This window comes from Neolamprologus multifasciatus, chromosome 14 (assembly GCF_963576455.1).
Source record: "Neolamprologus multifasciatus chromosome 14, fNeoMul1.2, whole genome shotgun sequence".
Classification (NCBI taxonomy): Eukaryota; Metazoa; Chordata; class Actinopteri; order Cichliformes; family Cichlidae; genus Neolamprologus; species Neolamprologus multifasciatus.
In genome coordinates, this window is record NC_140452.1 from 23570968 (window position 1) to 23579958 (window position 8991).

The 8991-nt window shown below is 42.3% G+C and overlaps 1 protein-coding gene across 2 annotated transcripts in view; it reads right to left on the reverse strand.

Annotated features, from left to right (window-relative positions):
• grm5b (glutamate receptor, metabotropic 5b) overlaps positions 1-7707 on the reverse strand; it is an 85453-nt gene extending 77746 nt beyond the window's left edge. The window contains exon 1 of one of the 2 annotated variants that reach the window (XM_085184164.1): positions 7303-7707. The gene's annotated coding sequence lies outside the window, so the exon portion shown is untranslated. Of the gene's footprint in view, positions 1-2384; positions 2757-7302 lie in introns of those variants that run through there. The other variant, XM_085184165.1, reaches the window with a different exon arrangement.
• Positions 7708-8991: the final 1284 nt, after the last annotated feature.

Consider the following 8991-nt stretch of genomic DNA (forward strand, 5'->3'; position numbering starts at 1 on the left):
CTTATTCCCTAAACAAACATCTTGCTCACGCCATTAGGCATTTATATCTCTAGCTCCATCCAAACTATGCACACGGGCATTATAAAACCATCCAAATCAACTCTTACACAGACAGAAACACACAACACAGGCAGTAACAAACACTCTCCCTCCCCCTCCGCGCCTCGCATACTGCTTTATGTGTTGAGAAAGCATTTAATTTACTGCGTATTAAACAGGGGCGTTAAGAATTACACTAAATTTAGACGCATGGCTTGTAGACAAATGCATTTATCCTCTTTATCTTGTCCTGTATGACGCACAGACGTTTGTGTTTGCATTTAATGATGGGGTGAGGGGGCGATGTCTGGAGTTTTCAGAACAGATTATAGTTGTGCTTTCCATCATCTGAGCAGTTTGCGTTTGACTGTAAAAGCTCTCCACTGACTGCACATTCTGACAGGTTAAATGAGGGGAGAAGAAGAAAGCATCCTAAGACAGATGTACATCAGTAAGCTCACCGCCGTTATTAACAACACACGATCCCACAGAGAGACACATATCATGTCAAATGAAGTGTGCCAAATACAAATGGATGTGCGTTTACCCACATACCCTATTTCTCCAGCGCGCTCATTTAACGGCATACAAGTTTTGACATGTGTCATGTGACATGTGTCAAGATAAATGGATATCTACACAAAAGATGTTTTGTTGCCTTTTCTCTGAGCACATTGGTGGTCAAAGAAAACTAATATTTGACAGGTTCTCTCAAAATATCCCCCTGTAAAACATTTTGAGGGGAATATTTTTGGGGTGTTTGCAGCCTTTATAAAAGGTTTGAGTAAACATGACATTTAAGTCTGAAATGTTATCAGAAGTCTTTAATTTGAATCATTTTGTATGAAAAACGAAATGTTCACCAGACGTAATCCTGACATTAATAAAGAATTACTTCAATGCTCGCAAGGTGTTTTTATACAACCGAGAGAAACAGGAGCTGCAATACTATACTGCAACATACCACATAAAATAATAACATGAAACATAAACTGTCAACAGGAACGGACAAATGATCTGGCATAATGGTGTTTTTTCAAATTACTTGCTGGTATCTGAAATGGGTCATGTTGTTTTTCTGTGTTGTGTGCACATTCACTTATGCAAGGAAGGCTTTTGCTGATTGGGCTTGTAACAATGGTTCTCTCCATGTGCCTCCTATTCCCAGCTAAAGAGATGCTCATTATTGTTGCTGTTGTTTTTTTAGTTTTTTCTGCACAAACCCTTTGACACAATGTGCATCTGCAGGTTTTAAGAAGACTAAAGATTTATTTTTGTAATTGCTGCCTTGCTATAGAATCATCTCAGTGCCACAGATGAGTGATGTTCTAATGAAGAAAAGCACCAAGGCTTGGAGACACAAACACTCTTTTTGATTTTACGTTTCACCTGTCTGCAACATCCAGTACACCCACTAAGTAAAAGAACCACTAAACAGGATTAAACCTCTATAACTCCAGTGCACCACAGTGACATAGCTTATATGGGCATTTTAGGTATGTCAGTGCAGGCCTGCCTTTGAGGACGGATCACCAAAAAGCTCCCGGTATTAATGGGATACAAATATCACACATGCATCGTCACGCCAACAAGGCTTAGACAGTAAAGACTTAAACCGCTGCAGCCACATGAGACAAGGCGCCTGCACAACTCCCCCAAAACAAGATGTGACCTTACAGCACTTATCTGGGACTCGCAGTCTCCATTAGTAGTAAGACTATCGGCAGTTTTCAGCCAGGTGCATTTATTTATTTATTTATGTCCTTTTTAATCCTTTGTGGTTTCGTTGGTCTTCCTGTACCATCAATTTAAAGTAATTAATTGAATGATGTGACGCTTTGCAAGTGCTTAATCGCTGACAGGCACGTACAGCGTCTGCTCAAACTGAGTCTCTCCAAGGAGAAATCAAATCCAGAGACAACAACATCGACTGGCGCAGCGCTGCATCCGTTAACCGCAAGAAGAGGGGGGGAAAGAGAGAGGGGGGGGGGGAGAGAGAGAGAGTCCATCATCTGCACAGATCCGAAAAAGAGATCGAAAGGTGCGAAACATGAAAGAGACACGGTCTGAAATGAGCACAGCTACAACACGCGCCGGTGAAAACTGCCTCTCTGGCCGTCCTCTGTCTCAGTGGCATGCCTGTTTCTCCCATACATCAGCGCAATTGGCTGCTTTCTTTAACTAGGTTACAGCGAACCCGTGTAATTCAAGGATAAGTAAGCCACGTGTAATTGCAAGTCCATTCAGGAATACTGCAAGAACAGTGGGTTATAACAAAGTGCGACAATATGAGTCTGAGCAGAATACAGGCTATGTGCATGCAAAAACTGGATATCAAGCCTTACCTATAGGAGCCTACGTGCCCCTCCGACAACACTGGCACGGTCCCGTTTGATAACCGGTGTGCAAGTTCCTACCGTGGAGCAAAGACGCGGCTAATAATGTGGAGTCCAATGTCAAGCTGCCTCTGGTCGCTGTGCAGCTTCCGAGCTTCCTCCGTTTTCCAGTCACGCACACCTGAGCCTCTCTCCAAACACCTCTTCTTCATCCCGCCCCCTTTTCCTCCCTCTTCTCAGCCTCTCTCCCCCGTATCTCATCCCCCGCAGACCCCACTTTCTTTGCCCCCTCCTGCTCTCCATCTTTGTAAATGTAGCCACCATTTTTCTGCAGTTTTCCCTATATCCAATTGTACTTAAACACCCACTTCCCCATTTCCCTCCACTTTTCTTTCCCCCCTCCCATCCCTTTGCTGTTTATGATTGAGACAGCGTGCCCATGGGTCATTCACTTTCTTTTTCTCATGTTTTTTTCTTCACTTCATCCATCTTACCACATCATCCTGCCCCCTCCTCCCATTGACCTGATGTGGAGAAAATTAAGACAAATCGCAAAAGTCTTGCTGTGAATAATAGACATACTGTACAGCTGTACTGTAGACGGTAGAGTAATCCTTCGAGTGTCGGGGTTTATCTGCAAAGCTTTATAGTTTTATTTCATTCTCATGTAAGACAATATCCTACAACTGTTAGGCTAATCCATTTACATCACAGGGTAGTATTTTTTTAATGCCAAAGTGTGTGTGTGTGGGGGGGGGGGGGGTCGTCCTCCAATTAAGAGGTTTGTGCATATTTGCACACAACATTTTCACAACCTGAAATGTTATGTTATCTTATGGTTGTAAAACTGCCGCTAAGACTGTCTCTGATCACTATTTTCTTGTTTTTGCTTTAACATAGTGGATCTGGCATGTGCCCAGCTTTGATGCACAGTGGTCCTGGTCCATGCTATTCCAACTGGAATGGGAACAAATCAAGCCCTGGATAATTGAAAATATGAACGGTTTGTACTGTACCTGACGGGCGTAGCACACTTTGGTAATGTGGGAAATTTCCTAGATTAACAAGCAAAGCTCTGTTAAAACCAGTGTTGGGTAAGTTACTTTAAAATAGTAACTTAGTTACATTACTAGTTACTTCTATCAAAAGTAACTCAGTTACTTCAAGTTACTCGTTACTTTCAAAGTAACTAGTTACTAGGGAAAGTAACTTTGGTTTTACTCAGAATTCTCTTGTTAATGTGTTGCTTCCATAACTTTGCCAGTCTTCTAGCTTGCTTACTTGCCACAAGTGCACTGTGCCACCTACCAATAGAAAGGAAAGATAATGTGCATATTTCCACGAGAGAATGCCATGATTCTAGCCTACGTCACAGCGTCATGTGCGCCTTTTACATCCAACACAAAAACTGCAGTCGTGGTGCTTTGATTGTACTCAGAACTCGGAAATTCTGCCTTCTGAATAGGAAGATGTAGGCAACACCAGACTGCAGATGAGCTGCATACAGAGCTGGACTGGGACAGAAAATTGGCCCGGGCACTTTGACTTGAGACTGGCCCGCCATTATAGGAAAAATCATAAAGCCTTTGAATGAAAACAAACGCTGTTGTGACAGTGATGTTCACTGTTTTGATGGTATATATGCACCAATCTATCAATCGTTTGTTGTAAGATTCAGATAATTATTTTTTAAAAGCCAGACATTTTAAATGAGAATAAGAAAGAAAAGTATTTCCTTGTGCCCCCCTCTCCCTGTTAATGCCCTACCTGGCCCCCCTGGCAAACCTTTGGTAGACTCGCCCCTGCACAGTTACCAGCTGTCAGCTACTTAGAAAAGGATCCTGGTGTTATCTGTTTCTCAGAATCAGTTCATAAGTTCCCTTCAACTCATTCATGTCACCTAAAAGGTAAACCTGTTTCTCCATCACCTGTTCAGCTCTGATTCAGTAAGGACATCTCCTGGTTTCATCTTCATGTTTCCCTCTCACCAGATCACCAAACCGATATTATGACCAGCAGCTTTTTTGCAGCTGTGGCTCCAGCAAACATCAGCTGATACTAGAAATTAATATTAAATAAATTCTAACAACGGCTGCTCAAGCTTAAACGTGCTGCTGTTGTTTAGCGCGACATCGGCTGGTTTCCTCTTTCTGGCGCAAAGTGGGCGATAAACAAACAAGAGAGCCGATCAGCTGATCATTGATCAGTTTTCATGATTGAAGTAGAAACAGGAGAGGGAGGGGAATGAAAGAAGAAGAGGCAGCTGTGCAGCAAAGACACAGAATAACTCCCGCTTTGTCTTTTTCATTGTAGCTGAATTACGGGACAAATTGTTCCTTTTCACCTCAATAAGAAACGCGTAATATTTTCTCTGAATACCAGACGGGACGGTTGCCAACTCTAATAACTTATGAACAAAATAAAGTTCAACATCATTAACTTCATAGCACCCACCCAGCTGTATAGAAACTCCGTCATGCTAGCTAGTACGCAGTACGGAAAAAGTCAGAATAACGAAAATAAACTCCACCTAAACTTGGTTTATATCTGACCCAGATAGACTGCAGGTCATAACTTCTTGCCTGAAGTTCAGTTCACACTTGGACCGGCGGCCGCCTCGGGTCTCTTTTCCTTCTGCGTCCCCTTTCCCTCATCCACCTGCTGCCTCCACCACTTGCTAATGTTACAGAATCTGTGGAAGCTCCGCGATAGCCACCACACAAAGTAACGAGTAACGACCGTATCTAAATCCCAGTAACGACTAACGCGTTCCTGATTTTGGCATAATAACTAGTTACCGTGCTCGTTACCACAATAATAACGTAGTTACTGTAACGCGTTACTTAATAACGCGTTAGTCCCAACACTGGTTAAAACACAAGCAATGCCCCTGTGTAACCATAGCAAGGCATGAACGCTATATCCCACCAAAAACAAGCCATCCTCTGAGCTGGAATGAAACAGAATTGGTTATGTTGCAGCAGTCTCCCCAAGCAGGATAATATGCTTGGAGAAACTGCAAAAACCGCTAGGGAAAAATCAGGAACAGGACAACGAAAACTGACCAGATCCGACCATGATCTTTGGGATACACTGGAACAAGCCCAAATCATGGACGTCCAAAAGATCTGAACTAATTTTGCTAATGACAGTTTTGTTCAGGCATGTTTCATTTTAACATCCATCCAATGGGCATTCTCCTGCTCCATACATTGTGATGTTTTGATTCATTTTTAAAGCATTCAGTAAACTCTATTGGGCACTCCCAAAGAGATCCTTTCTGTGTTCTCTTATCTATTGGTTTGCTAGCGCTAAGTAATATTATGAATAATAAGCAAAACTACCCAACAATGTATTGTTTGAGCACCTTTGAGGTCCTCAGAGTTCAGTTTTAAAGTTGAAATGTCCAAAGACAGACACTGATTATTTAATCAGTGTCTGTCGTGAGCATTCAACATTCTTCTCACAATTCCAGAATTAAACCAGAATAAATCAATCAAATGTCTGTTGTTACTACAGCAGCGTTCAGTGAGCTCAGTATGAAAGTATAAAACAGTGCATTAAAAAATTTGTTTTATTTCCTCTGTGGCAACTGATTGATTCCAGCTTCTTCCTTCCCTAACACACACGCCACCAACAACCTTTACAGGTGACAGTGGATGTTCAGTCCAGCCTCACCTTCAAAATAAGCAGTTACAAAATGCCTAAAGTTACTGAAATACACTCTTGAGAGGAAAACTCAAACCCTTGTAGGTTTGAGTGTAATCCAGCAGATCAAAGAAGAGTTGACCCCCCCACCCCCCCCCCCCCCCCCCCCCAACACACAAACACACAAACACACACACACACACACACGTTTTTCTTTAAAACTTAAACTACACTGTCCAACTTTGTTCTCACCAAAGCGCGCATCCCGCAACGGGGAGGACGTGACCGAGTGAAATCCACGAGTACAACACTGATCAGTGCGATGATGGAGCTTACTGGTTTTGTGAGCCCACTGTCTAATGTCGCATGTAGCCTACGTGTTTTCTCCGTGTGTCGCTATTTTCGTTCTTAATTCCTTCACTCCCACGCATCTCTAATTGCCCACCTACAAACAAAAATTAGACCCGGATACTGTAGAGTAAAAGTAGGCAACACAAAAACCCCGGTTGGGTTGCTTTGCCCCGTGAGCTGCACTGCCACATAATGTAGGAAGAAGATGGGCTAGACTATGAGAGTCTGTCTCCTCTCTGATCAAACAGACTTCAGAGGTGACACTGTGGGCTGAGACGACGGCACTCTGGATGAGATCGATAGCATTTGAAGTTTCATAGCGGTCAGATGAGTAAAGAGCCATTAACCTACTGCTTTGGCTGGCGTCCACCTAAAAGACCCACGGAGATCAAATTTTTAAAGATTTAAAAATTAGAACTAAATCAATACAAATGTAAAAGAAAAATCGCGCTCTCCTGCAAATGTCTCTGGGCACAGGCTTTAACACGGACACTGCCATTAACCGATTTTAGCTTTAGAGAGAAAACCTAATTTTGTATTTGTAATGGCATCTTTGAATTTAAATTAAGTTTGCGAGTCCTTTTAAATATCTCGATTCAATAAATTATAGAAAATAAAACCCAATTTTATGATTTCATCAATATATGCTTGTAGGTAATACAATAACAATAAAATGCATCTGATAATGTGGCTCTTTCTTTCTCACATAAAAGACAGGTTTGCTGTTCTTTTCGTGTTGGCTTTCCTCTCATAAATGGGCCTATTAGTGTGAAAGCCGGTCGTTTGAGGAAACGTCTCCTCGCACTTTGAGACACAAAAGTCGTGTGGTTTAGGGAGAAAAAACGAGAATTCATGAGGTAATCCACGCCGTTCTCGTGCCACTATGTCTGACTCTGTCCACGAAAGGAGAAGAGAAGTTGTAGCCTACCTTTGCTTGCGGGACAGGTGTATGTTCCCAGAGAAACACAGCATCCCTCACGAGTCCGTCAGGGCACTGTGCTCGCGGTGGTTAATCTACTTTTTCACTATGGCAACAAATGAACCCCCTCTCCTCTCTCTCTCTAGCGCGCCACGCGCTCCAATGAGGAGGCTCCGTTGAGGTCATCCGCCCTCTCTTTCTCTGTCTGTCTGTCTCTCCCGCTTTCTCTATCACACCTACCTCCAAGATACCATCTGGAGATAGATGTTGATAGAGAGAAGCAGGGATCGAGGGGAGAGGCAGGGAGATGGCAGTGTGGGATAGAAGTGGGTTTTAGAGCTTGGCTAGACAAGCATTGGATTAGTTTGCCAGCCAAATGCATTTGGGATTAGTAGACCATTAAAAGCACATAGACATACACGCAAGCATGCACACACACATGCAGGCTGGACAGGCTTTAGATGTTGCAGTGATAGCCTTACTGACTTTTATCTCTCACTTCCTCCTCACCCTTCTAAGCTTGCTTTGACATGAGCACATGGGCTGACAGGAAAACATAAGAGTTCACATGCACGCATGAACAGACTCTCACATTATCTATGTGTGTTTGTAGTCTTCCAAGGATCAGAAAATGGGTAAAACTCCCCATAAATGACAACTGTCTCAAGACTCGAATGCAAACTTCCATTGACACTAGTGAATATATAATTTATTCAAAGCTTCTACAAGGCTGTGTAGCACTGTAGATGTGTTTAAAAACTGCATGGTGTCTTTGTCTACTACAATGTTTCTATTTTCAAGTTGGGAAAATGTGTGCTTAATCTAATGAATCAAGTGAAGGAGGCTACCTTTAAAAGTGGAGGTACCTGTGAGCAATGCAACAGATGCAGCATGGCTTACAAATGATAAGAAATTGTCTGAATATGTGAGAAACAAGTCTGTGAGACTTCACAGTTGCAGCAGTAGCAGGTACAGGAAGAGCAGTGCAGCAGATGTGGTGTTTGCCCTTCCTTATAAAAATGACACAAAACACAATTTTCTGTGCATGCATGTATTAAAAACAGATGAGTAAGTGCAGGCTTCTGAATGGGGAAAAGGACTCAGCATGAATTCAACCTTTATGGCTAATGTTCAAGAACAAAACACAAAGGTAGGAGTGTTCTGATGTGAGGCCATATTTGGCATAGACAGATGGCATTTATAAGTGCACAAGGACCAAAACCCCAAATGTGTAAATAATGTTTATAGATGCAGGTGCAGACCAGAATGATGATGGGCAGCTGAGGACCAGTGAACTGGGTGAGAGGTTGCAGTTTGGGGAAGGTTCTGCTGCACCTAGTTAAACGGTTTCTGGAAGAATATCTATGCATGACCAAAATCAAATCTGTCACTGAAAATAAAAATGGAAGATGTCACATTTCTTTCTTCTTTTTTTTAGTCTTGTATTGGGTTCTTAAATGTGGATGTCAGGCTATTCAATTAGCCAAGCAGGTGTCTAATAGGTTCTGCTGTATACAATTACCACTTAGTAAACTTCTTTAATGATAACAATTTGCAATTGAGGTCCAACATTTGCTCCTTTTTCAATCATACCAGATGTGTCATACATTTTCCAGTTACTGCATTGATACCAGTGTGATAAACACCACTTGGTTACCAATCACTGAATACAGCATTAAGAAATTGACTAAGTGCAAA